The 21,057-nt window shown below is 49.1% G+C and overlaps 48 non-coding genes and 6 pseudogenes across 48 annotated transcripts; all 54 read right to left on the minus strand.

The window, feature by feature from the left end:
- Window positions 1–50: 50 nt before the first annotated feature.
- LOC139610221 (5S ribosomal RNA) lies at window positions 51–169 on the minus strand. Its single transcript, XR_011685668.1, has one exon. It is a non-coding gene; the product is annotated as a 5S ribosomal RNA (ribosomal RNA).
- A 272-nt stretch (window positions 170–441) lies between these two features.
- Window positions 442–560, minus strand: LOC139610560 (5S ribosomal RNA). Its single transcript, XR_011685869.1, has one exon. It is a non-coding gene; the product is annotated as a 5S ribosomal RNA (ribosomal RNA).
- A 272-nt stretch (window positions 561–832) lies between these two features.
- On the minus strand, window positions 833–951 carry LOC139610561 (5S ribosomal RNA). Its single transcript, XR_011685870.1, has one exon. It is a non-coding gene; the product is annotated as a 5S ribosomal RNA (ribosomal RNA).
- A 280-nt stretch (window positions 952–1,231) lies between these two features.
- On the minus strand, window positions 1,232–1,350 carry LOC139610133 (5S ribosomal RNA). The gene has a single exon (XR_011685580.1). It is a non-coding gene; the product is annotated as a 5S ribosomal RNA (ribosomal RNA).
- A 272-nt stretch (window positions 1,351–1,622) lies between these two features.
- LOC139610318 (5S ribosomal RNA) lies at window positions 1,623–1,731 on the minus strand (annotated as a pseudogene).
- Window positions 1,732–2,003: 272 nt separating this feature from the next.
- On the minus strand, window positions 2,004–2,122 carry LOC139610216 (5S ribosomal RNA). Its single transcript, XR_011685663.1, has one exon. It is a non-coding gene; the product is annotated as a 5S ribosomal RNA (ribosomal RNA).
- Window positions 2,123–2,394: 272 nt separating this feature from the next.
- Window positions 2,395–2,513, minus strand: LOC139610158 (5S ribosomal RNA). The gene has a single exon (XR_011685605.1). It is a non-coding gene; the product is annotated as a 5S ribosomal RNA (ribosomal RNA).
- Window positions 2,514–2,793: 280 nt separating this feature from the next.
- LOC139610563 (5S ribosomal RNA) lies at window positions 2,794–2,912 on the minus strand. The gene has a single exon (XR_011685872.1). It is a non-coding gene; the product is annotated as a 5S ribosomal RNA (ribosomal RNA).
- A 272-nt stretch (window positions 2,913–3,184) lies between these two features.
- Window positions 3,185–3,303, minus strand: LOC139610564 (5S ribosomal RNA). Its single transcript, XR_011685873.1, has one exon. It is a non-coding gene; the product is annotated as a 5S ribosomal RNA (ribosomal RNA).
- A 280-nt stretch (window positions 3,304–3,583) lies between these two features.
- On the minus strand, window positions 3,584–3,702 carry LOC139610565 (5S ribosomal RNA). The gene has a single exon (XR_011685874.1). It is a non-coding gene; the product is annotated as a 5S ribosomal RNA (ribosomal RNA).
- Window positions 3,703–3,974: 272 nt separating this feature from the next.
- Window positions 3,975–4,093, minus strand: LOC139610271 (5S ribosomal RNA). The gene has a single exon (XR_011685716.1). It is a non-coding gene; the product is annotated as a 5S ribosomal RNA (ribosomal RNA).
- A 272-nt stretch (window positions 4,094–4,365) lies between these two features.
- LOC139610430 (5S ribosomal RNA) lies at window positions 4,366–4,474 on the minus strand (annotated as a pseudogene).
- A 272-nt stretch (window positions 4,475–4,746) lies between these two features.
- On the minus strand, window positions 4,747–4,865 carry LOC139610167 (5S ribosomal RNA). Its single transcript, XR_011685614.1, has one exon. It is a non-coding gene; the product is annotated as a 5S ribosomal RNA (ribosomal RNA).
- A 272-nt stretch (window positions 4,866–5,137) lies between these two features.
- Window positions 5,138–5,256, minus strand: LOC139610566 (5S ribosomal RNA). Its single transcript, XR_011685875.1, has one exon. It is a non-coding gene; the product is annotated as a 5S ribosomal RNA (ribosomal RNA).
- Window positions 5,257–5,536: 280 nt separating this feature from the next.
- On the minus strand, window positions 5,537–5,655 carry LOC139610567 (5S ribosomal RNA). The gene has a single exon (XR_011685876.1). It is a non-coding gene; the product is annotated as a 5S ribosomal RNA (ribosomal RNA).
- Window positions 5,656–5,927: 272 nt separating this feature from the next.
- On the minus strand, window positions 5,928–6,046 carry LOC139610177 (5S ribosomal RNA). The gene has a single exon (XR_011685624.1). It is a non-coding gene; the product is annotated as a 5S ribosomal RNA (ribosomal RNA).
- A 272-nt stretch (window positions 6,047–6,318) lies between these two features.
- LOC139610354 (5S ribosomal RNA) lies at window positions 6,319–6,427 on the minus strand (annotated as a pseudogene).
- A 272-nt stretch (window positions 6,428–6,699) lies between these two features.
- On the minus strand, window positions 6,700–6,818 carry LOC139610183 (5S ribosomal RNA). Its single transcript, XR_011685630.1, has one exon. It is a non-coding gene; the product is annotated as a 5S ribosomal RNA (ribosomal RNA).
- A 272-nt stretch (window positions 6,819–7,090) lies between these two features.
- LOC139610090 (5S ribosomal RNA) lies at window positions 7,091–7,209 on the minus strand. The gene has a single exon (XR_011685538.1). It is a non-coding gene; the product is annotated as a 5S ribosomal RNA (ribosomal RNA).
- A 272-nt stretch (window positions 7,210–7,481) lies between these two features.
- On the minus strand, window positions 7,482–7,600 carry LOC139610287 (5S ribosomal RNA). The gene has a single exon (XR_011685732.1). It is a non-coding gene; the product is annotated as a 5S ribosomal RNA (ribosomal RNA).
- Window positions 7,601–7,880: 280 nt separating this feature from the next.
- On the minus strand, window positions 7,881–7,999 carry LOC139610568 (5S ribosomal RNA). The gene has a single exon (XR_011685877.1). It is a non-coding gene; the product is annotated as a 5S ribosomal RNA (ribosomal RNA).
- A 272-nt stretch (window positions 8,000–8,271) lies between these two features.
- Window positions 8,272–8,390, minus strand: LOC139610569 (5S ribosomal RNA). The gene has a single exon (XR_011685878.1). It is a non-coding gene; the product is annotated as a 5S ribosomal RNA (ribosomal RNA).
- A 272-nt stretch (window positions 8,391–8,662) lies between these two features.
- Window positions 8,663–8,781, minus strand: LOC139610570 (5S ribosomal RNA). The gene has a single exon (XR_011685879.1). It is a non-coding gene; the product is annotated as a 5S ribosomal RNA (ribosomal RNA).
- Window positions 8,782–9,053: 272 nt separating this feature from the next.
- Window positions 9,054–9,172, minus strand: LOC139610571 (5S ribosomal RNA). The gene has a single exon (XR_011685880.1). It is a non-coding gene; the product is annotated as a 5S ribosomal RNA (ribosomal RNA).
- A 272-nt stretch (window positions 9,173–9,444) lies between these two features.
- Window positions 9,445–9,563, minus strand: LOC139610572 (5S ribosomal RNA). Its single transcript, XR_011685881.1, has one exon. It is a non-coding gene; the product is annotated as a 5S ribosomal RNA (ribosomal RNA).
- Window positions 9,564–9,835: 272 nt separating this feature from the next.
- LOC139610178 (5S ribosomal RNA) lies at window positions 9,836–9,954 on the minus strand. Its single transcript, XR_011685625.1, has one exon. It is a non-coding gene; the product is annotated as a 5S ribosomal RNA (ribosomal RNA).
- Window positions 9,955–10,226: 272 nt separating this feature from the next.
- On the minus strand, window positions 10,227–10,335 carry LOC139610355 (5S ribosomal RNA; annotated as a pseudogene).
- A 272-nt stretch (window positions 10,336–10,607) lies between these two features.
- On the minus strand, window positions 10,608–10,726 carry LOC139610091 (5S ribosomal RNA). The gene has a single exon (XR_011685539.1). It is a non-coding gene; the product is annotated as a 5S ribosomal RNA (ribosomal RNA).
- A 272-nt stretch (window positions 10,727–10,998) lies between these two features.
- LOC139610288 (5S ribosomal RNA) lies at window positions 10,999–11,117 on the minus strand. The gene has a single exon (XR_011685733.1). It is a non-coding gene; the product is annotated as a 5S ribosomal RNA (ribosomal RNA).
- A 280-nt stretch (window positions 11,118–11,397) lies between these two features.
- LOC139610575 (5S ribosomal RNA) lies at window positions 11,398–11,516 on the minus strand. Its single transcript, XR_011685883.1, has one exon. It is a non-coding gene; the product is annotated as a 5S ribosomal RNA (ribosomal RNA).
- A 272-nt stretch (window positions 11,517–11,788) lies between these two features.
- LOC139610576 (5S ribosomal RNA) lies at window positions 11,789–11,907 on the minus strand. The gene has a single exon (XR_011685884.1). It is a non-coding gene; the product is annotated as a 5S ribosomal RNA (ribosomal RNA).
- A 272-nt stretch (window positions 11,908–12,179) lies between these two features.
- Window positions 12,180–12,298, minus strand: LOC139610577 (5S ribosomal RNA). The gene has a single exon (XR_011685885.1). It is a non-coding gene; the product is annotated as a 5S ribosomal RNA (ribosomal RNA).
- Window positions 12,299–12,570: 272 nt separating this feature from the next.
- Window positions 12,571–12,689, minus strand: LOC139610250 (5S ribosomal RNA). The gene has a single exon (XR_011685695.1). It is a non-coding gene; the product is annotated as a 5S ribosomal RNA (ribosomal RNA).
- Window positions 12,690–12,969: 280 nt separating this feature from the next.
- Window positions 12,970–13,088, minus strand: LOC139609974 (5S ribosomal RNA). Its single transcript, XR_011685428.1, has one exon. It is a non-coding gene; the product is annotated as a 5S ribosomal RNA (ribosomal RNA).
- Window positions 13,089–13,360: 272 nt separating this feature from the next.
- Window positions 13,361–13,479, minus strand: LOC139610044 (5S ribosomal RNA). The gene has a single exon (XR_011685494.1). It is a non-coding gene; the product is annotated as a 5S ribosomal RNA (ribosomal RNA).
- Window positions 13,480–13,759: 280 nt separating this feature from the next.
- LOC139610578 (5S ribosomal RNA) lies at window positions 13,760–13,878 on the minus strand. The gene has a single exon (XR_011685886.1). It is a non-coding gene; the product is annotated as a 5S ribosomal RNA (ribosomal RNA).
- A 272-nt stretch (window positions 13,879–14,150) lies between these two features.
- On the minus strand, window positions 14,151–14,269 carry LOC139610283 (5S ribosomal RNA). Its single transcript, XR_011685728.1, has one exon. It is a non-coding gene; the product is annotated as a 5S ribosomal RNA (ribosomal RNA).
- Window positions 14,270–14,541: 272 nt separating this feature from the next.
- LOC139610346 (5S ribosomal RNA) lies at window positions 14,542–14,650 on the minus strand (annotated as a pseudogene).
- Window positions 14,651–14,922: 272 nt separating this feature from the next.
- On the minus strand, window positions 14,923–15,041 carry LOC139610198 (5S ribosomal RNA). The gene has a single exon (XR_011685645.1). It is a non-coding gene; the product is annotated as a 5S ribosomal RNA (ribosomal RNA).
- Window positions 15,042–15,313: 272 nt separating this feature from the next.
- Window positions 15,314–15,432, minus strand: LOC139610579 (5S ribosomal RNA). The gene has a single exon (XR_011685887.1). It is a non-coding gene; the product is annotated as a 5S ribosomal RNA (ribosomal RNA).
- A 272-nt stretch (window positions 15,433–15,704) lies between these two features.
- Window positions 15,705–15,823, minus strand: LOC139610580 (5S ribosomal RNA). Its single transcript, XR_011685888.1, has one exon. It is a non-coding gene; the product is annotated as a 5S ribosomal RNA (ribosomal RNA).
- Window positions 15,824–16,095: 272 nt separating this feature from the next.
- LOC139610581 (5S ribosomal RNA) lies at window positions 16,096–16,214 on the minus strand. Its single transcript, XR_011685889.1, has one exon. It is a non-coding gene; the product is annotated as a 5S ribosomal RNA (ribosomal RNA).
- A 272-nt stretch (window positions 16,215–16,486) lies between these two features.
- Window positions 16,487–16,605, minus strand: LOC139610013 (5S ribosomal RNA). Its single transcript, XR_011685465.1, has one exon. It is a non-coding gene; the product is annotated as a 5S ribosomal RNA (ribosomal RNA).
- A 272-nt stretch (window positions 16,606–16,877) lies between these two features.
- LOC139610182 (5S ribosomal RNA) lies at window positions 16,878–16,996 on the minus strand. Its single transcript, XR_011685629.1, has one exon. It is a non-coding gene; the product is annotated as a 5S ribosomal RNA (ribosomal RNA).
- Window positions 16,997–17,276: 280 nt separating this feature from the next.
- On the minus strand, window positions 17,277–17,385 carry LOC139610393 (5S ribosomal RNA; annotated as a pseudogene).
- Window positions 17,386–17,657: 272 nt separating this feature from the next.
- On the minus strand, window positions 17,658–17,776 carry LOC139610582 (5S ribosomal RNA). The gene has a single exon (XR_011685890.1). It is a non-coding gene; the product is annotated as a 5S ribosomal RNA (ribosomal RNA).
- A 272-nt stretch (window positions 17,777–18,048) lies between these two features.
- LOC139610014 (5S ribosomal RNA) lies at window positions 18,049–18,167 on the minus strand. The gene has a single exon (XR_011685466.1). It is a non-coding gene; the product is annotated as a 5S ribosomal RNA (ribosomal RNA).
- Window positions 18,168–18,439: 272 nt separating this feature from the next.
- LOC139610583 (5S ribosomal RNA) lies at window positions 18,440–18,558 on the minus strand. Its single transcript, XR_011685891.1, has one exon. It is a non-coding gene; the product is annotated as a 5S ribosomal RNA (ribosomal RNA).
- Window positions 18,559–18,830: 272 nt separating this feature from the next.
- LOC139610584 (5S ribosomal RNA) lies at window positions 18,831–18,949 on the minus strand. Its single transcript, XR_011685892.1, has one exon. It is a non-coding gene; the product is annotated as a 5S ribosomal RNA (ribosomal RNA).
- Window positions 18,950–19,221: 272 nt separating this feature from the next.
- LOC139610586 (5S ribosomal RNA) lies at window positions 19,222–19,340 on the minus strand. The gene has a single exon (XR_011685894.1). It is a non-coding gene; the product is annotated as a 5S ribosomal RNA (ribosomal RNA).
- A 272-nt stretch (window positions 19,341–19,612) lies between these two features.
- Window positions 19,613–19,731, minus strand: LOC139610067 (5S ribosomal RNA). The gene has a single exon (XR_011685515.1). It is a non-coding gene; the product is annotated as a 5S ribosomal RNA (ribosomal RNA).
- A 280-nt stretch (window positions 19,732–20,011) lies between these two features.
- LOC139610159 (5S ribosomal RNA) lies at window positions 20,012–20,130 on the minus strand. Its single transcript, XR_011685606.1, has one exon. It is a non-coding gene; the product is annotated as a 5S ribosomal RNA (ribosomal RNA).
- Window positions 20,131–20,402: 272 nt separating this feature from the next.
- LOC139610045 (5S ribosomal RNA) lies at window positions 20,403–20,521 on the minus strand. The gene has a single exon (XR_011685495.1). It is a non-coding gene; the product is annotated as a 5S ribosomal RNA (ribosomal RNA).
- A 280-nt stretch (window positions 20,522–20,801) lies between these two features.
- On the minus strand, window positions 20,802–20,920 carry LOC139610587 (5S ribosomal RNA). Its single transcript, XR_011685895.1, has one exon. It is a non-coding gene; the product is annotated as a 5S ribosomal RNA (ribosomal RNA).
- Between the last annotated feature and the right edge of the window lie 137 nt (window positions 20,921–21,057).

Raw genomic sequence — 21,057 nt, forward strand, 5'->3', positions numbered from 1 at the left:
TGTTTACTGAAGCAGCAGCGTCCTCTGTTGTTTGCACAGAAAAGTGAAAAAGCTTACAGCACCTGGTATTCCCAGGCGGTCTCCCATCCAAGTACTAACCAGGCCCGACCCTGCTTAGCTTCCGAGATCGGACGAGATTGGGCGTGCTCAGGGTGGTATGGCCGTAAGCCGCAGAGCAAGTGACAACTACCCCCTTTATACATGATGATCCACACCATCACAGACATGGCTGTGTATGTCAAGCGCGGGTGTCTTTGCTCGACTTTCTTTCTTTCTTTCTTTCTCTCAACTTGTCAACTGTGTAATGTGATAATATGAAAGTGTGGTTTGTGCACTGTGAGCTGAACTGTCTGCACAGTGATTGACAGTTGAGCAGTGGCACAGTCAGTGCTGTTTACTGAAGCAGCAGCGTCCTCTGTTGTTTGCACAGAAAAGTGAAAAAGCTTACAGCACCTGGTATTCCCAGGCGGTCTCCCATCCAAGTACTAACCAGGCCCGACCCTGCTTAGCTTCCGAGATCGGACGAGATCGGGCGTGCTCAGGGTGGTATGGCCGTAAGCCGCAGAGCAAGTGACAACTACCCCCTTTATACATGATGATCCACACCATCACAGACATGGCTGTGTATGTCAAGCGCGGGTGTCTTTGCTCGACTTTCTTTCTTTCTTTCTTTCTCTCAACTTGTCAACTGTGTAATGTGATAATATGAAAGTGTGGTTTGTGCACTGTGAGCTGAACTGTCTGCACAGTGATTGACAGTTGAGCAGTGGCACAGTCAGTGCTGTTTACTGAAGCAGCAGCGTCCTCTGTTGTTTGCACAGAAAAGTGAAAAAGCTTACAGCACCTGGTATTCCCAGGCGGTCTCCCATCCAAGTACTAACCAGGCCCGACCCTGCTTAGCTTCCGAGATCGGACGAGATCGGGCGTGCTCAGGGTGGTATGGCCGTAAGCCGCACAGCAAGTGACAACTACCCCCTTTATACATGATGATCCACACCATCACAGACATGGCTGTGTATGTCAAGCGCGGGTGTCTTTGCTCGACTTTCTTTCTTTCTTTCTTTCTCTCAACTTGTCAACTTGTCAACTGTGTAATGTGAAAATATGAAAGTGTGGTTTGTGCACTGTGAGCTGAACTGTCTGCACAGTGATTGACAGTTGAGCAGTGGCACAGTCAGTGCTGTTTACTGAAGCAGCAGCGTCCTCTGTTGTTTGCACAGAAAAGTGAAAAAGCTTACAGCACCTAGTATTCCCAGGCGGTCTCCCATCCAAGTACTAACCAGGCCCGACCCTGCTTAGCTTCCGAGATCGGACGAGATCGGGCGTGCTCAGGGTGGTATGGCCGTAAGCCGCAGAGCAAGTGACAACTACCCCCTTTATACATGATGATCCACACCATCACAGACATGGCTGTGTATGTCAAGCGCGGGTGTCTTTGCTTGACTTTCTTTCTTTCTTTCTTTCTCTCAACTTGTCAACTGTGTAATGTGATAATATGAAAGTGTGGTTTGTGCACTGTGAGCTGAACTGTCTGCACAGTGATTGACAGTTGAGCAGTGGCACAGTCAGTGCTGTTTACTGAAGCAGCAGCGTCCTCTGTTGTTTGCACAGAAAAGTGAAAAAGCTTACAGCACCTGGTATTCCCAGGCGGTCTCCCATCCAAGTACTAACCAGGCCCGACCCTGCTTAGCTTCCGAGATCGGGCGTGCTCAGGGTGGTATGGCCGTAAGCCGGAGAGCAAGTGACAACTACCCCCTTTATACATGATGATCCACACCATCACAGACATGGCTGTGTATGTCAAGCGCGGGTGTCTTTGCTTGACTTTCTTTCTTTCTTTCTTTCTCTCAACTTGTCAACTGTGTAATGTGATAATATGAAAGTGTGGTTTGTGCACTGTGAGCTGAACTGTCTGCACAGTGATTGACAGTTGAGCAGTGGCACAGTCAGTGCTGTTTACTGAAGCAGCAGCGTCCTCTGTTGTTTGCACAGAAAAGTGAAAAAGCTTACAGCACCTGGTATTCCCAGGCGGTCTCCCACCCAAGTACTAACCAGGCCCGACCCTGCTTAGTTTCCGAGATCGGACGAGATCGGGCGTGCTCAGGGTGGTATGGCCGTAAGCCGCAGAGCAAGTGACAACTACCCCCTTTATACATGATGATCCACACCATCACAGACATGGCTGTGTATGTCAAGCGCGGGTGTCTTTGCTCGACTTTCTTTCTTTCTTTCTTTCTCTCAACTTGTCAACTGTGTAATGTGATAATATGAAAGTGTGGTTTGTGCACTGTGAGCTGAACTGTCTGCACAGTGATTGACAGTTGAGCAGTGGCACAGTCAGTGCTGTTTACTGAAGCAGCAGCGTCCTCTGTTGTTTGCACAGAAAAGTGAAAAAGCTTACAGCACCTGGTATTCCCAGGCGGTCTCCCATCCAAGTACTAACCAGGCCCGACCATGCTTAGCTTCCGAGATCGGACGAGATCGGGCGTGCTCAGGGTGGTATGGCCGTAAGCCGCAGAGAATGTGACAACTACCCCCTTTATACATGATGATCCACACCATCACAGACATGGCTGTGTATGTCAAGCGCGGGTGTCTTTGCTTGACTTTCTTTCTTTCTTTCTTTCTCTCAACTTGTCAACTTGTCAACTGTGTAATGTGATAATATGAAAGTGTGGTTTGTGCACTGTGAGCTGAACTGTCTGCACAGTGATTGACAGTTGAGCAGTGGCACAGTCAGTGCTGTTTACTGAAGCAGCAGCGTCCTCTGTTGTTTGCACAGAAAAGTGAAAAAGCTTACAGCACCTGGTATTCCCAGGCGGTCTCCCATCCAAGTACTAACCAGGCCCGACCCTGCTTAGCTTCCGAGATCGGACGAGATCGGGCGTGCTCAGGGTGGTATGGCCGTAAGCCGCAGAGAAAGTGACAACTACCCCCTTTATACATGATGATCCACACCATCACAGACATGGCTGTGTATGTCAAGCACGGGTGTCTTGGCTCGACTTTCTTTCTTTCTTTCTTTCTCTCAACTTGTCAACTGTGTAATGTGATAATATGAAAGTGTGGTTTGTGCACTGTGAGCTGAACTGTCTGCACAGTGATTGACAGTTGAGCAGTGGCACAGTCAGTGCTGTTTACTGAAGCAGCAGCGTCCTCTGTTGTTTGCACAGAAAAGTGAAAAAGCTTACAGCACCTGGTATTCCCAGGCGGTCTCCCATCCAAGTACTAACCAGGCCCGACCCTGCTTAGCTTCCGAGATCGGACGAGATCGGGCGTGCTCAGGGTGGTATGGCCGTAAGCCGCAGAGCAAGTCACAACTACCCCCTTTATACATGATGATCCACACCATCACAGACATGGCTGTGTATGTCAAGCGCGGGTGTCTTTGCTTGACTTTCTTTCTTTCTTTCTTTCTCTCAACTTGTCAACTTGTCAACTGTGTAATGTGATAATATGAAAGTGTGGTTTGTGCACTGTGAGCTGAACTGTCTGCACAGTGATTGACAGTTGAGCAGTGGCACAGTCAGTGCTGTTTACTGAAGCAGCAGCGTCCTCTGTTGTTTGCACAGAAAAGTGAAAAAGCTTACAGCACCTGGTATTCCCAGGCGGTCTCCCATCCAAGTACTAACCAGGCCCGACCCTGCTTAGCTTCCGAGATCGGACGAGATCGGGCGTGCTCAGGGTGGTATGGCCGTAAGCCGCAGAGCAAGTGACAACTACCCCCTTTATACATGATGATCCACACCATCACAGACATGGCTGTGTATGTCAAGCGCGGGTGTCTTTGCTCGACTTTCTTTCTTTCTTTCTTTCTCTCAACTTGTCAACTGTGTAATGTGATAATATGAAAGTGTGGTTTGTGCACTGTGAGCTGAACTGTCTGCACAGTGATTGACAGTTGAGCAGTGGCACAGTCAGTGCTGTTTACTGAAGCAGCAGCGTCCTCTGTTGTTTGCACAGAAAAGTGAAAAAGCTTACAGCACCTGGTATTCCCAGGCGGTCTCCCACCCAAGTACTAACCAGGCCCGACCTTGCTTAGCTTCCGAGATCGGACGAGATCGGGCGTGCTCAGGTTGGTATGGCCGTAAGCCGCAGAGCAAGTGACAACTACCCCCTTTATACATGATGATCCACACCATCACAGACATGGCTGTGTATGTCAAGCGCGGGTGTCTTTGCTCGACTTTCTTTCTTTCTTTCTTTCTCTCAACTTGTCAACTGTGTAATGTGATAATATGAAAGTGTGGTTTGTGCACTGTGAGCTGAACTGTCTGCACAGTGATTGACAGTTGAGCAGTGGCACAGTCAGTGCTGTTTACTGAAGCAGCAGCGTCCTCTGTTGTTTGCACAGAAAAGTGAAAAAGCTTACAGCACCTGGTATTCCCAGGCGGTCTCCCATCCAAGTAGTAACCAGGCCCGACCCTGCTTAGCTTCCGAGATCGGGCATGCTCAGGGTGGTATGGCCGTAAGCCGCAGAGCAAGTGACAACTACCCCCTTTATACATGATGATCCACACCATCACAGACATGGCTGCGTATGTCAAGCGCGGGTGTCTTTGCTCGACTTTCTTTCTTTCTTTCTTTCTCTCAACTTGTCAACTGTGTAATGTGATAATATGAAAGTGTGGTTTGTGCACTGTGAGCTGAACTGTCTGCACAGTGATTGACAGTTGAGCAGTGGCACAGTCAGTGCTGTTTACTGAAGCAGCAGCGTCCTCTGTTGTTTGCACAGAAAAGTGAAAAAGCTTACAGCACCTGGTATTCCCAGGCGGTCTCCCATCCAAGTACTAACCAGGCCCGACCCTGCTTAGCTTCCGAGATCGGACAAGATCGGGCGTGCTCAGGGTGGTATGGCCGTAAGCCGCAGAGCAAGTGACAACTACCCCCTTTATACATGATGATCCACACCATCACAGACATGGCTGTGTATGTCAAGCGCGGGTGTCTTTGCTCGACTTTCTTTCTTTCTTTCTTTCTCTCAACTTGTCAACTGTGTAATGTGATAATATGAAAGTGTGGTTTGTGCACTGTGAGCTGAACTGTCTGCACAGTGATTGACAGTTGAGCAGTGGCACAGTCAGTGCTGTTTACTGAAGCAGCAGCGTCCTCTGTTGTTTGCACAGAAAAGTGAAAAAGCTTACAGCACCTGGTATTCCCAGGCGGTCTCCCATCCAAGTACTAACCAGGCCCGACCCTGCTTAGCTTCCGAGATCGGACGAGATCGGGCGTGCTCAGGGTGGTATGGCCGTAAGCCGCAGAGCAAGTGACAACTACCCCCTTTATACATGATGATCCACACCATCACAGACATGGCTGTGTATGTCAAGCGCGGGTGTCTTTGCTTGACTTTCTTACTTTCTTTCTTTCTCTCAACTTGTCAACTTGTCAACTGTGTAATGTGAAAATATGAAAGTGTGGTTTGTGCACTGTGAGCTGAACTGTCTGCACAGTGATTGACAGTTGAGCAGTGGCACAGTCAGTGCTGTTTACTGAAGCAGCAGCGTCCTCTGTTGTTTGCACAGAAAAGTGAAAAAGCTTACAGCACCTGGTATTCCCAGGCGGTCTCCCATCCAAGTACTAACCAGGCCCGACCCTGCTTAGCTTCCGAGATCGGACGAGATCGGGCGTGCTCAGGGTGGTATGGCCGTAAGCCGCAGAGCAAGTGACAACTACCCCCTTTATACATGATGATCCACACCATCACAGACATGGCTGTGTATGTCAAGCGCGGGTGTCTTTGCTCGACTTTCTTTCTTTCTTTCTTTCTCTCAACTTGTCAACTGTGTAATGTGATAATATGAAAGTGTGGTTTGTGCACTGTGAGCTGAACTGTCTGCACAGTGATTGACAGTTGAGCAGTGGCACAGTCAGTGCTGTTTACTGAAGCAGCAGCGTCCTCTGTTGTTTGCACAGAAAAGTGAAAAAGCTTACAGCACCTGGTATTCCCAGGCGGTCTCCCACCCAAGTACTAACCAGGCCCGACCTTGCTTAGCTTCCGAGATCGGACGAGATCGGGCGTGCTCAGGGTGGTATGGCCGTAAGCCGCAGAGCAAGTGACAACTACCCCCTTTATACATGATGATCCACACCATCACAGACATGGCTGTGTATGTCAAGCGCGGGTGTCTTTGCTCGACTTTCTTTCTTTCTTTCTTTCTCTCAACTTGTCAACTGTGTAATGTGATAATATGAAAGTGTGGTTTGTGCACTGTGAGCTGAACTGTCTGCACAGTGATTGACAGTTGAGCAGTGGCACAGTCAGTGCTGTTTACTGAAGCAGCAGCGTCCTCTGTTGTTTGCACAGAAAAGTGAAAAAGCTTACAGCACCTGGTATTCCCAGGCGGTCTCCCATCCAAGTACTAACCAGGCCCGACCCTGCTTAGCTTCCGAGATCAGGCGTGCTCAGGGTGGTATGGCCGTAAGCCGCAGAGCAAGTGACAACTACCCCCTTTATACATGATGATCCACACCATCACAGACATGGCTGCGTATGTCAAGCGCGGGTGTCTTTGCTCGACTTTCTTTCTTTCTTTCTTTCTCTCAACTTGTCAACTGTGTAATGTGATAATATGAAAGTGTGGTTTGTGCACTGTGAGCTGAACTGTCTGCACAGTGATTGACAGTTGAGCAGTGGCACAGTCAGTGCTGTTTACTGAAGCAGCAGCGTCCTCTGTTGTTTGCACAGAAAAGTGAAAAAGCTTACAGCACCTGGTATTCCCAGGCGGTCTCCCATCCAAGTACTAACCAGGCCCGACACTGCTTAGCTTCCGAGATCGGACGAGATCGGGCGTGCTCAGGGTGGTATGGCCGTAAGCCGCAGAGCAAGTGACAACTACCCCCTTTATACATGATGATCCACACCATCACAGACATGGCTGTGTATGTCAAGCGCGGGTGTCTTTGCTCGACTTTCTTTCTTTCTTTCTTTCTCTCAACTTGTCAACTGTGTAATGTGATAATATGAAAGTGTGGTTTGTGCACTGTGAGCTGAACTGTCTGCACAGTGATTGACAGTTGAGCAGTGGCACAGTCAGTGCTGTTTACTGAAGCAGCAGCGTCCTCTGTTGTTTGCACAGAAAAGTGAAAAAGCTTACAGCACCTGGTATTCCCAGGCGGTCTCCCATCCAAGTACTAAGCAGGCCCGACCCTGCTTAACTTCCGAGATCGGACGAGATCGGGCGTGCTCAGGGTGGTATGGCCGTAAGCCGCAGAGCAAGTGACAACTACCCCCTTTATACATGATGATCCACACCATCACAGACATGGCTGTGTATGTCAAGCGCGGGTGTCTTTGCTCGACTTTCTTTCTTTCTTTCTTTCTCTCAACTTGTCAACTGTGTAATGTGAAAATATGAAAGTGTGGTTTGTGCACTGTGAGCTGAACTGTCTGCACAGTGATTGACAGTTGAGCAGTGGCACAGTCAGTGCTGTTTACTGAAGCAGCAGCGTCCTCTGTTGTTTGCACAGAAAAGTGAAAAAGCTTACAGCACCTGGTATTCCCAGGCGGTCTCCCATCCAAGTACTAACCAGGCCCGACACTGCTTAGCTTCCTAGATCGGACGAGATCAGGCGTGCTCAGGGTGGTATGGCTGTAAGCCGGAGAGCAAGTGACAACTACCCCCTTTATACATGATGATCCACACCATCACAGACATGGCTGTGTACGTCAAGCGCGGGTGTCTTTGCTTGACTTTCTTTTTTTCTTTCTTTCTCTCAACTTGTCAACTTGTCAACTGTGTAATGTGATAATATGAAAGTGTGGTTTGTGCACTGTGAGCTGAACTGTCTGCACAGTGATTGACAGTTGAGCAGTGGCACAGTCAGTGCTGTTTACTGAAGCAGCAGCGTCCTCTGTTGTTTGCACAGAAAAGTGAAAAAGCTTACAGCACCTGGTATTCCCAGGCGGTCTCCCATCCAAGTACTAACCAGGCCCGACCCTGCTTAGCTTCCGAGATCGGACGAGATCGGGCGTGCTCAGGGTGGTATGGCCGTAAGCCGCAGAGAAAGTGACAACTACCCCCTTTATACATGATGATCCACACCATCACAGACATGGCTGTGTATGTCAAGCGCGGGTGTCTTTGCTCGACTTTCTTTCTTTCTTTCTTTCTCTCAACTTGTCAACTGTGTAATGTGATAATATGAAAGTGTGGTTTGTGCACTGTGAGCTGAACTGTCTGCACAGTGATTGACAGTTGAGCAGTGGCACAGTCAGTGCTGTTTACTGAAGCAGCAGCGTCCTCTGTTGTTTGCACAGAAAAGTGAAAAAGCTTACAGCACCTGGTATTCCCAGGCGGTCTCCCATCCAAGTACTAACCAGGCCCGACCCTGCTTAGCTTCCGAGATCGGACGAGATCGGGCGTGCTCAGGGTGGTATGGCCGTAAGCCGCAGAGCAAGTGACAACTACCCCCTTTATACATGATGATCCACACCATCACAGACATGGCTGTGTATGTCAAGCGCGGGTGTCTTTGCTCGACTTTCTTTCTTTCTTTCTTTCTCTCAACTTGTCAACTGTGTAATGTGATAATATGAAAGTGTGGTTTGTGCACTGTGAGCTGAACTGTCTGCACAGTGACTGCCAGTTGAGCAGTGGCACAGTCAGTGCTGTTTACTGAAGCAGCAGCGTCCTCTGTTGTTTGCACAGAAAAGTGAAAAAGCTTACAGCACCTGGTATTCCCAGGCGGTCTCCCATCCAAGTACTAACCAGGCCCGACCCTGCTTAGCTTCCGAGATCGGACGAGATCGGGCGTGCTCAGGGTGGTATGGCCGTAAGCCGCAGAGCAAGTGACAACTACCCCCTTTATACATGATGATCCACACCATCACAGACATGGCTGTGTATGTCAAGCGCGGGTGTCTTTGCTTGACTTTCTTTCTTTCTTTCTTTCTCTCAACTTGTCAACTGTGTAATGTGATAATATGAAAGTGTGGTTTGTGCACTGTGAGCTGAACTGTCTGCACAGTGATTGACAGTTGAGCAGTGGCACAGTCAGTGCTGTTTACTGAAGCAGCAGCGTCCTCTGTTGTTTGCACAGAAAAGTGAAAAAGCTTACAGCACCTGGTATTCCCAGGCGGTCTCCCATCCAAGTACTAACCAGGCCCGACCCTGCTTAGCTTCCGAGATCGGACGAGATCGGGCGTGCTCAGGGTGGTATGGCCGTAAGCCGCAGAGCAAGTGACAACTACCCCCTTTATACATGATGATCCACACCATCACAGACATGGCTGTGTATGTCAAGCGCGGGTGTCTTTGCTCGACTTTCTTTCTTTCTTTCTTTCTCTCAACTTGTCAACTGTGTAATGTGATAATATGAAAGTGTGGTTTGTGCACTGTGAGCTGAACTGTCTGCACAGTGATTGACAGTTGAGCAGTGGCACAGTCAGTGCTGTTTACTGAAGCAGCAGCGTCCTCTGTTGTTTGCACAGAAAAGTGAAAAAGCTTACAGCACCTGGTATTCCCAGGCGGTCTCCCATCCAAGTACTAACCAGGCCCGACCCTGCTTAGCTTCCGAGATCGGACGAGATCGGGCGTGCTCAGGGTGGTATGGCCGTAAGCCGCAGAGCAAGTGACAACTACCCCCTTTATACATGATGATCCACACCATCACAGACATGGCTGTGTATGTCAAGCGCGGGTGTCTTTGCTCGACTTTCTTTCTTTCTTTCTTTCTCTCAACTTGTCAACTGTGTAATGTGATAATATGAAAGTGTGGTTTGTGCACTGTGAGCTGAACTGTCTGCACAGTGATTGACAGTTGAGCAGTGGCACAGTCAGTGCTGTTTACTGAAGCAGCAGCGTCCTCTGTTGTTTGCACAGAAAAGTGAAAAAGCTTACAGCACCTGGTATTCCCAGGCGGTCTCCCACCCAAGTACTAACCAGGCCCGACCTTGCTTAGCTTCCGAGATCGGACGAGATCGGGCGTGCTCAGGGTGGTATGGCCGTAAGCCGCAGAGCAAGTGACAACTACCCCCTTTATACATGATGATCCACACCATCACAGACATGGCTGTGTATGTCAAGCGCGGGTGTCTTTGCTCGACTTTCTTTCTTTCTTTCTTTCTCTCAACTTGTCAACTGTGTAATGTGATAATATGAAAGTGTGGTTTGTGCACTGTGAGCTGAACTGTCTGCACAGTGATTGACAGTTGAGCAGTGGCACAGTCAGTGCTGTTTACTGAAGCAGCAGCGTCCTCTGTTGTTTGCACAGAAAAGTGAAAAAGCTTACAGCACCTGGTATTCCCAGGCGGTCTCCCATCCAAGTACTAACCAGGCCCGACCCTGCTTAGCTTCCGAGATCAGGCGTGCTCAGGGTGGTATGGCCGTAAGCCGCAGAGCAAGTGACAACTACCCCCTTTATACATGATGATCCACACCATCACAGACATGGCTGCGTATGTCAAGCGCGGGTGTCTTTGCTCGACTTTCTTTCTTTCTTTCTTTCTCTCAACTTGTCAACTGTGTAATGTGATAATATGAAAGTGTGGTTTGTGCACTGTGAGCTGAACTGTCTGCACAGTGATTGACAGTTGAGCAGTGGCACAGTCAGTGCTGTTTACTGAAGCAGCAGCGTCCTCTGTTGTTTGCACAGAAAAGTGAAAAAGCTTACAGCACCTGGTATTCCCAGGCGGTCTCCCATCCAAGTACTAAGCAGGCCCGACCCTGCTTAACTTCCGAGATCGGACGAGATCGGGCGTGCTCAGGGTGGTATGGCCGTAAGCCGCAGAGCAAGTGACAACTACCCCCTTTATACATGATGATCCACACCATCACAGACATGGCTGTGTATGTCAAGCGCGGGTGTCTTTGCTCGACTTTCTTTCTTTCTTTCTTTCTCTCAACTTGTCAACTGTGTAATGTGAAAATATGAAAGTGTGGTTTGTGCACTGTGAGCTGAACTGTCTGCACAGTGATTGACAGTTGAGCAGTGGCACAGTCAGTGCTGTTTACTGAAGCAGCAGCGTCCTCTGTTGTTTGCACAGAAAAGTGAAAAAGCTTACAGCACCTGGTATTCCCAGGCGGTCTCCCATCCAAGTACTAACCAGGCCCGACACTGCTTAGCTTCCTAGATCGGACGAGATCAGGCGTGCTCAGGGTGGTATGGCTGTAAGCCGGAGAGCAAGTGACAACTACCCCCTTTATACATGATGATCCACACCATCACAGACATGGCTGTGTACGTCAAGCGCGGGTGTCTTTGCTTGACTTTCTTTTTTTCTTTCTTTCTCTCAACTTGTCAACTTGTCAACTGTGTAATGTGATAATATGAAAGTGTGGTTTGTGCACTGTGAGCTGAACTGTCTGCACAGTGATTGACAGTTGAGCAGTGGCACAGTCAGTGCTGTTTACTGAAGCAGCAGCGTCCTCTGTTGTTTGCACAGAAAAGTGAAAAAGCTTACAGCACCTGGTATTCCCAGGCGGTCTCCCATCCAAGTACTAACCAGGCCCGACCCTGCTTAGCTTCCGAGATCGGACGAGATCGGGCGTGCTCAGGGTGGTATGGCCGTAAGCCGCAGAGAAAGTGACAACTACCCCCTTTATACATGATGATCCACACCATCACAGACATGGCTGTGTATGTCAAGCGCGGGTGTCTTTGCTCGACTTTCTTTCTTTCTTTCTTTCTCTCAACTTGTCAACTATGTAATGTGATAATATGAAAGTGTGGTTTGTGCACTGTGAGCTGAACTGTCTGCACAGTGATTGACAGTTGAGCAGTGGCACAGTCAGTGCTGTTTACTGAAGCAGCAGCGTCCTCTGTTGTTTGCACAGAAAAGTGAAAAAGCTTACAGCACCTGGTATTCCCAGGCGGTCTCCCATCCAAGTACTAACCAGGCCCGACCCTGCTTAGCTTCCGAGATCGGACGAGATCGGGCGTGCTCAGGGTGGTATGGCCGTAAGCCGCAGAGCAAGTGACAACTACCCCCTTTATACATGATGATCCACACCATCACAGACATGGCTGTGTATGTCAAGCGCGGGTGTCTTTGCTCGACTTTCTTTCTTTCTTTCTTTCTCTCAACTTGTCAACTGTGTAATGTGATAATATGAAAGTGTGGTTTGTGCACTGTGAGCTGAACTGTCTGCACAGTGACTGCCAGTTGAGCAGTGGCACAGTCAGTGCTGTTTACTGAAGCAGCAGCGTCCTCTGTTGTTTGCACAGAAAAGTGAAAAAGCTTACAGCACCTGGTATTCCCAGGCGGTCTCCCATCCAAGTACTAACCAGGCCCGACCCTGCTTAGCTTCCGAGATCGGACGAGATCGGGCGTGCTCAGGGTGGTATGGCCGTAAGCCGCAGAGCAAGTGACAACTACCCCCTTTATACATGATGATCCACACCATCACAGACATGGCTGTGTATGTCAAGCGCGGGTGTCTTTGCTTGACTTTCTTTCTTTCTTTCTTTCTCTCAACTTGTCAACTGTGTAATGTGATAATATGAAAGTGTGGTTTGTGCACTGTGAGCTGAACTGTCTGCACAGTGATTGACAGTTGAGCAGTGGCACAGTCAGTGCTGTTTACTGAAGCAGCAGCGTCCTCTGTTGTTTGCACAGAAAAGTGAAAAAGCTTACAGCACCTGGTATTCCCAGGCGGTCTCCCATCCAAGTACTAACCAGGCCCGACCCTGCTTAGCTTCCGAGATCGGACGAGATTGGGCGTGCTCAGAGTGGTATGGCCGTAAGCCGCAGAGCAAGTCACAACTACCCCCTTTATACATGATGATCCACACCATCACAGACATGGCTGTGTATGTCAAGCGCGGGTGTCTTTGCTTGACTTTCTTTCTTTCTTTCTTTCTCTCAACTTGTCAACTTGTCAACTGTGTAATGTGATAATATGAAAGTGTGGTTTGTGCACTGTGAGCTGAACTGTCTGCACAGTGATTGACAGTTGAGCAGTGGCACAGTCAGTGCTGTTTACTGAAGCAGCAGCGTCCTCTGTTGTTTGCACAGAAAAGTGAAAAAGCTTACAGCACCTGGTATTCCCAGGCGGTCTCCCACCCAAGTACTAACCAGGCCCGACCCTGCTTAGCTTCCGAGATCGGACGAGATCGGGCGTGCTCAGGGTGGTATGGCCGTAAGCCGCAGAGCAAGTGACAACTACCCCCTTTATACATGATGATCCACACCATCACAGACATGGCTGTGTATGTCAAGCGCGGGTGTCTTTGCTCGACTTTCTTTCTTTCTTTCTTTCTCTCAACTTGTCAACTGTGTAATGTGATAATATGAAAGTGTGGTTTGTGCACTGTGAGCTGAACTGTCTGCACAGTGATTGACAGTTGAGCAGTGGCACAGTCAGTGCTGTTTACTGAAGCAGCAGCGTCCTCTGTTGTTTGCACAGAAAAGTGAAAAAGCTTACAGCACCTGGTATTCCCAGGCGGTCTCCCATTCAAGTACTAACCAGGCCCGACCCTGCTTAGCTTCCGAGATCGGACGAGATCGGGCGTGCTCAGGGTGGTATGGCCGTAAGCCGCAGAGCAAGTGACAACTACCCCCTTTATACATGATGATCCACACCATCACAGACATGGCTGTGTATGTCAAGCGCGGGTGTCTTTGCTCGACTTTCTTTCTTTCTTTCTTTCTCTCAACTTGTCAACTTGTCAACTGTGTAATGTGAAAATATGAAAGTGTGGTTTGTGCACTGTGAGCTGAACTGTCTGCACAGTGATTGACAGTTGAGCAGTGGCACAGTCAGTGCTGTTTACTGAAGCAGCAGCGTCCTCTGTTGTTTGCACAGAAAAGTGAAAAAGCTTACAGCACCTGGTATTCCCAGGCGGTCTCCCATCCAAGTACTAACCAGGCCCGACCCTGCTTAGCTTCCGAGATCGGACGAGATCGGGCGTGCTCAGGGTGGTATGGCCGTAAGCCGCAGAGCAAGTGACAACTACCCCCTTTATACATGATGATCCACACCATCACAGACATGGCTGTGTATGTCAAGCGCGGGTGTCTTTGCTCGACTTTCTTTCTTTCTTTCTTTCTCTCAACTTGTCAACTGTGTAATGTGATAATATGAAAGTGTGGTTTGTGCACTGTGAGCTGAACTGTCTGCACAGTGATTGACAGTTGAGCAGTGGCACAGTCAGTGCTGTTTACTGAAGCAGCAGCGTCCTCTGTTGTTTGCACAGAAAAGTGAAAAAGCTTACAGCACCTGGTATTCCCAGGCGGTCTCCCACCCAAGTACTAACCAGGACCGACCTTGCTTAGCTTCCGAGATCGGACGAGATCGGGCGTGCTCAGGTTGGTATGGCCGTAAGCCGCAGAGCAAGTGACAACTACCCCCTTTATACATGATGATCCACACCATCACAGACATGGCTGTGTATGTCAAGCGCGGGTGTCTTTGCTCGACTTTCTTTCTTTCTTTCTTTCTCTCAACTTGTCAACTGTGTAATGTGATAATATGAAAGTGTGGTTTGTGCACTGTGAGCTGAACTGTCTGCACAGTGATTGACAGTTGAGCAGTGGCACAGTCAGTGCTGTTTACTGAAGCAGCAGCGTCCTCTGTTGTTTGCACAGAAAAGTGAAAAAGCTTACAGCACCTGGTATTCCCAGGCGGTCTCCCATCCAAGTACTAACCAGGCCCGACCCTGCTTAGCTTCCGAGATCGGGCGTGCTCAGGGTGGTATGGCCGCAAGCCGCAGAGCAAGTGACAACTACCCCCTTTATACATGATGATCCACACCATCACAGACATGGCTGCGTATGTCAAGCGCGGGTGTCTTTGCTCGACTTTCTTTCTTTCTTTCTTTCTCTCAACTTGTCAACTGTGTAATGTGATAATATGAAAGTGTGGTTTGTGCACTGTGAGCTGAACTGTCTGCACAGTGATTGACAGTTGAGCAGTGGCACAGTCAGTGCTGTTTACTGAAGCAGCAGCGTCCTCTGTTGTTTGCACAGAAAAGTGAAAAAGCTTACAGCACCTGGTATTCCCAGGCGGTCTCCCATCCAAGTACTATCCAGGCCCGACCCTGCTTAGCTTCCGAGATCGGACAAGATCGGGCGTGCTCAGGGTGGTATGGCCGTAAGCCGCAGAGCAAGTGACAACTACCCCCTTTATACATGATGATCCACACCATCACAGACATGGCTGTGTATGTCAAGCGCGGGTGTCTTTGCTCGACTTTCTTTCTTTCTTTCTTTCTCTCAACTTGTCAACTGTGTAATGTGATAATATGAAAGTGTGGTTTGTGCACTGTGAGCTGAACTGTCTGCACAGTGATTGACAGTTGAGCAGTGGCACAGTCAGTGCTGTTTACTGAAGCAGCAGCGTCCTCTGTTGTTTGCACAGAAAAGTGAAAAAGCTTACAGCACCTGGTATTCCCAGGCGGTCTCCCATCCAAGTACTAACCAGGCCCGACCCTGCTTAGCTTCCGAGATCGGACGAGATCGGGCGTGCTCAGGGTGGTATGGCCGTAAGCCGCAGAGCAAGTGACAACTACCCCCTTTATACATGATGATCCACACCATCACAGACATGGCTGTGTATGTCAAGCGCGGGTGTCTTTGCTCGACTTTCTTTCTTTCTTTCTTTCTCTCAACTTGTCAACTGTGTAATGTGATAATATGAAAGTGTGGTTTGTGCACTGTGAGCTGAACTGTCTGCACAGTGATTGACAGTTGAGCAGTGGCACAGTCAGTGCTGTTTACTGAAGCAGCAGCGTCCTCTGTTGTTTGCACAGAAAAGTGAAAAAGCTTACAGCACCTGGTATTCCCAGGCGGTCTCCCATCCAAGTACTAACCAGGCCCGACCCTGCTTAGCTTCCGAGATCGGACGAGATCGGGCGTGCTCAGGGTGGTATGGCCGTAAGCCGCAGAGCAAGTGACAACTACCCCCTTTATACATGATGATCCACACCATCACAGACATGGCTGTGTATGTCAAGCGCGGGTGTCTTTGCTTGACTTTCTTTCTTTCTTTCTTTCTCTCAACTTGTCAACTGTGTAATGTGATAATATGAAAGTGTGGTTTGTGCACTGTGAGCTGAACTGTCTGCACAGTGATTGACAGTTGAGCAGTGGCACAGTCAGTGCTGTTTACTGAAGCAGCAGCGTCCTCTGTTGTTTGCACAGAAAAGTGAAAAAGCTTACAGCACCTGGTATTCCCAGGCGGTCTCCCATCCAAGTACTAACCAGGCCCGACCCTGCTTAGCTTCCGAGATCGGACGAGATCGGGCGTGCTCAGGGTGGTATGGCCGTAAGCCGCAGAGCAAGTGACAACTACCCCCTTTATACATGATGATCCACACCATCACAGACATGGCTGTGTATGTCAAGCGCGGGTGTCTTTGCTCGACTTTCTTTCTTTCTTTCTTTCTCTCAACTTGTCAACTGTGTAATGTGATAATATGAAAGTGTGGTTTGTGCACTGTGAGCTGAACTGTCTGCACAGTGATTGACAGTTGAGCAGTGGCACAGTCAGTGCTGTTTACTGAAGCAGCAGCGTCCTCTGTTGTTTGCACAGAAAAGTGAAAAAGCTTACAGCACCTGGTATTCCCAGGCGGTCTCCCATCCAAGTACTAACCAGGCCCCACCCTGCTTAGCTTCCGAGATCGGACGAGATCGGGCGTGCTCAGGGTGGTATGGCCGTAAGCCGCAGAGCAAGTGACAACTACCCCCTTTATACATGATGATCCACACCATCACAGACATGGCTGTGTATGTCAAGCGCGGGTGTCTTTGCTCGACTTTCTTTCTTTCTTTCTTTCTCTCAACTTGTCAACTGTGTAATGTGATAATATGAAAGTGTGGTTTGTGCACTGTGAGCTGAACTGTCTGCACAGTGATTGACAGTTGAGCAGTGGCACAGTCAGTGCTGTTTACTGAAGCAGCAGCGTCCTCTGTTGTTTGCACAGAAAAGTGAAAAAGCTTACAGCACCTGGTATTCCCAGGCGGTCTCCCATCCAAGTACTAACCAGGCCCGACCCTGCTTAGCTTCCGAGATCGGACGAGATCGGGCGTGCTCAGGGTGGTATGCCCGTAAGCCGCAGAGCAAGTGACAACTACCCCCTTTATACATGATGATCCACACCATCACAGACATGGCTGTGTATGTCAAGCGCGGGTGTCTTTGCTCGACTTTCTTTCTTTCTTTCTTTCTCTCAACTTGTCAACTTGTCAACTGTGTAATGTGAAAATATGAAAGTGTGGTTTGTGCACTGTGAGCTGAACTGTCTGCACAGTGATTGACAGTTGAGCAGTGGCACAGTCAGTGCTGTTTACTGAAGCAGCAGCGTCCTCTGTTGTTTGCACAGAAAAGTGAAAAAGCTTACAGCACCTGGTATTCCCAGGCGGTCTCCCATCCAAGTACTAACCAGGCCCGACCCTGCTTAGCTTCCGAGAACGGGCGTGCTCAGGGTGGTATGGCCGTAAGCCGCAGAGCAAGTGACAACTACCCCCTTTATACATGATGATCCACACCATCACAGACATGGCTGTGTATGTCAAGCGCGGGTGTCTTTGCTCGACTTTCTTTCTTTCTTTCTTTCTCTCAACTTGTCAACTGTGTAATGTGATAATATGAAAGTGTGGTTTGTGCACTGTGAGCTGAACTGTCTGCACAGTGATTGACAGTTGAGCAGTGGCACAGTCAGTGCTGTTTACTGAAGCAGCAGCGTCCTCTGTTGTTTGCACAGAAAAGTGAAAAAGCTTACAGCACCTGGTATTCCCAGGCGGTCTCCCATCCAAGTACTAACCAGGCCCGACCCTGCTTAGCTTCCGAGATCGGACGAGATCGGGCGTGCTCAGGGTGGTATGGCCGTAAGCCGCAGAGCAAGTGACAACTACCCCCTTTATACATGATGATCCACACCATCACAGACATGGCTGTGTATGTCAAGCGCGGGTGTCTTTGCTCGACTTTCTTTCTTTCTTTCTTTCTCTCAACTTGTCAACTGTGTAATGTGATAATATGAAAGTGTGGTTTGTGCACTGTGAGCTGAACTGTCTGCACAGTGATTGACAGTTGAGCAGTGGCACAGTCAGTGCTGTTTACTGAAGCAGCAGCGTCCTCTGTTGTTTGCACAGAAAAGTGAAAAAGCTTACAGCACCTGGTATTCCCAGGCGGTCTCCCATCCAAGTACTAACCAGGCCCCACCCTGCTTAGCTTCCGAGATCGGACGAGATCGGGCGTGCTCAGGGTGGTATGGCCGTAAGCCGCAGAGCAAGTGACAACTACCCCCTTTATACATGATGATCCACACCATCACAGACATGGCTGTGTATGTCAAGCGCGGGTGTCTTTGCTCGACTTTCTTTCTTTCTTTCTTTCTCTCAACTTGTCAACTGTGTAATGTGATAATATGAAAGTGTGGTTTGTGCACTGTGAGCTGAACTGTCTGCACAGTGATTGACAGTTGAGCAGTGGCACAGTCAGTGCTGTTTACTGAAGCAGCAGCGTCCTCTGTTGTTTGCACAGAAAAGTGAAAAAGCTTACAGCACCTGGTATTCCCAGGCGGTCTCCCATCCAAGTACTAACCAGGCCCGACCCTGCTTAGCTTCCGAGATCGGACGAGATCGGGCGTGCTCAGGGTGGTATGGCCGTAAGCCGCAGAGAAAGTGACAACTACCCCCTTTATACATGATGATCCACACCATCACAGACATGGCTGTGTATGTCAAGCGCGGGTGTCTTTGCTCGACTTTCTTTCTTTCTTTCTTTCTCTCAACTTGTCAACTGTGTAATGTGATAATATGAAAGTGTGGTTTGTGCACTGTGAGCTGAACTGTCTGCACAGTGATTGACAGTTGAGCAGTGGCACAGTCAGTGCTGTTTACTGAAGCAGCAGCGTCCTCTGTTGTTTGCACAGAAAAGTGAAAAAGCTTACAGCACCTGGTATTCCCAGGCGGTCTCCCATCCAAGTACTAACCAGGCCCGACCCTGCTTAGCTTCCGAGATCGGACGAGATCGGGCGTGCTCAGGGTGGTATGGCCGTAAGCCGCAGAGCAAGTGACAACTACCCCCTTTATACATGATGATCCACACCATCACAGACATGGCTGTGTATGTCAAGCGCGGGTGTCTTTGCTCGACTTTCTTTCTTTCTTTCTTTCTCTCAACTTGTCAACTGTGTAATGTTATAATATGAAAGTGTGGTTTGTGCACTGTGAGCTGAACTGTCTGCACAGTGACTGCCAGTTGAGCAGTGGCACAGTCAGTGCTGTTTACTGAAGCAGCAGCGTCCTCTGTTGTTTGCACAGAAAAGTGAAAAAGCTTACAGCACCTGGTATTCCCAGGCGGTCTCCCATCCAAGTACTAACCAGGCCCGACCCTGCTTAGCTTCCGAGATCGGACGAGATCGGGCGTGCTCAGGGTGGTATGGCCGTAAGCCGCAGAGCAAGTGACAACTACCCCCTTTATACATGATGATCCACACCATCACAGACATGGCTGTGTATGTCAAGCGCGGGTGTCTTTGCTTGACTTTCTTTCTTTCTTTCTTTCTCTCAACTTGTCAACTGTGTAATGTGATAATATGAAAGTGTGGTTTGTGCACTGTGAGCTGAACTGTCTGCACAGTGATTGACAGTTGAGCAGTGGCACAGTCAGTGCTGTTTACTGAAGCAGCAGCGTCCTCTGTTGTTTGCACAGAAAAGTGAAAAAGCTTACAGCACCTGGTATTCCCAGGCGGTCTCCCATCCAAGTACTAACCAGGCCCGACCCTGCTTAGCTTCCGAGATCGGACGAGATCGGGCGTGCCCAGAGTGGTATGGCCGTAAGCCGCAGAGCAAGTCACAACTACCCCCTTTATACATGATGATCCACACCATCACAGACATGGCTGTGTATGTCAAGCGCGGGTGTCTTTGCTTGACTTTCTTTCTTTCTTTCTTTCTCTCAACTTGTCAACTTGTCAACTGTGTAATGTGATAATATGAAAGTGTGGTTTGTGCACTGTGAGCTGAACTGTCTGCACAGTGATTGACAGTTGAGCAGTGGCACAGTCAGTGCTGTTTACTGAAGCAGCAGCGTCCTCTGTTGTTTGCACAGAAAAGTGAAAAAGCTTACAGCACCTGGTATTCCCAGGCGGTCTCCCACCCAAGTACTAACCAGGCCCGACCCTGCTTAGCTTCCGAGATCGGACGAGATCGGGCGTGCTCAGGGTGGTATGGCAGTAAGCCGCAGAGCAAGTGACAACTACCCCCTTTATACATGATGATCCACACCATCACAGACATGGCTGTGTATGTCAAGCGCGGGTGTCTTTGCTCGACTTTCTTTCTTTCTTTCTTTCTCTCAACTTGTCAACTGTGTAATGTGATAATATGAAAGTGTGGTTTGTGCACTGTGAGCTGAACTGTCTGCACAGTGATTGACAGTTGAGCAGTGGCACAGTCAGTGCTGTTTACTGAAGCAGCAGCGTCCTCTGTTGTTTGCACAGAAAAGTGAAAAAGCTTACAGCACCTGGTATTCCCAGGCGGTCTCCCATTCAAGTACTAACCAGGCCCGACCCTGCTTAGCTTCCGAGATCGGACGAGATCGGGCGTGCTCAGGGTGGTATGGCCGTAAGCCGCAGAGCAAGTGACAACTACCCCCTTTATACATGATGATCCACACCATCACAGACATGGCTGTGTATGTCAAGCGCGGGTGTCTTTGCTCGACTTTCTTTCTTTCTTTCTTTCTCTCAACTTGTCAACTTGTCAACTGTGTAATGTGAAAATATGAAAGTGTGGTTTGTGCACTGTGAGCTGAACTGTCTGCACAGTGATTGACAGTTGAGCAGTGGCACAGTCAGTGCTGTTTACTGAAGCAGCAGCGTCCTCTGTTGTTTGCACAGAAAAGTGAAAAAGCTTACAGCACCTGGTATTCCCAGGCGGTCTCCCATCCAAGTACTAACCAGGCCCGACCCTGCTTAGCTTCCGAGATCGGACGAGATCGGGCGTGCTCAGGGTGGTATGGCCGTAAGCCGGAGAGCAAGTGACAACTACCCCCTTTATACATGATGATCCACACCATCACAGACATGGCTGTGTATGTCAAGCGCGGGTGTCTTTGCTTGACTTTCTTTCTTTCTTTCTTTCTCTCAACTTGTCAACTGTGTAAT

Source organism: Trachinotus anak, unplaced genomic scaffold (genome assembly GCF_046630095.1).
Source record: "Trachinotus anak isolate AG129_WGS33_773 ecotype Australia unplaced genomic scaffold, CSIRO_AGI_Tana_v1 ptg000026l, whole genome shotgun sequence".
NCBI classification, from domain to species: domain Eukaryota; kingdom Metazoa; phylum Chordata; class Actinopteri; order Carangiformes; family Carangidae; genus Trachinotus; species Trachinotus anak.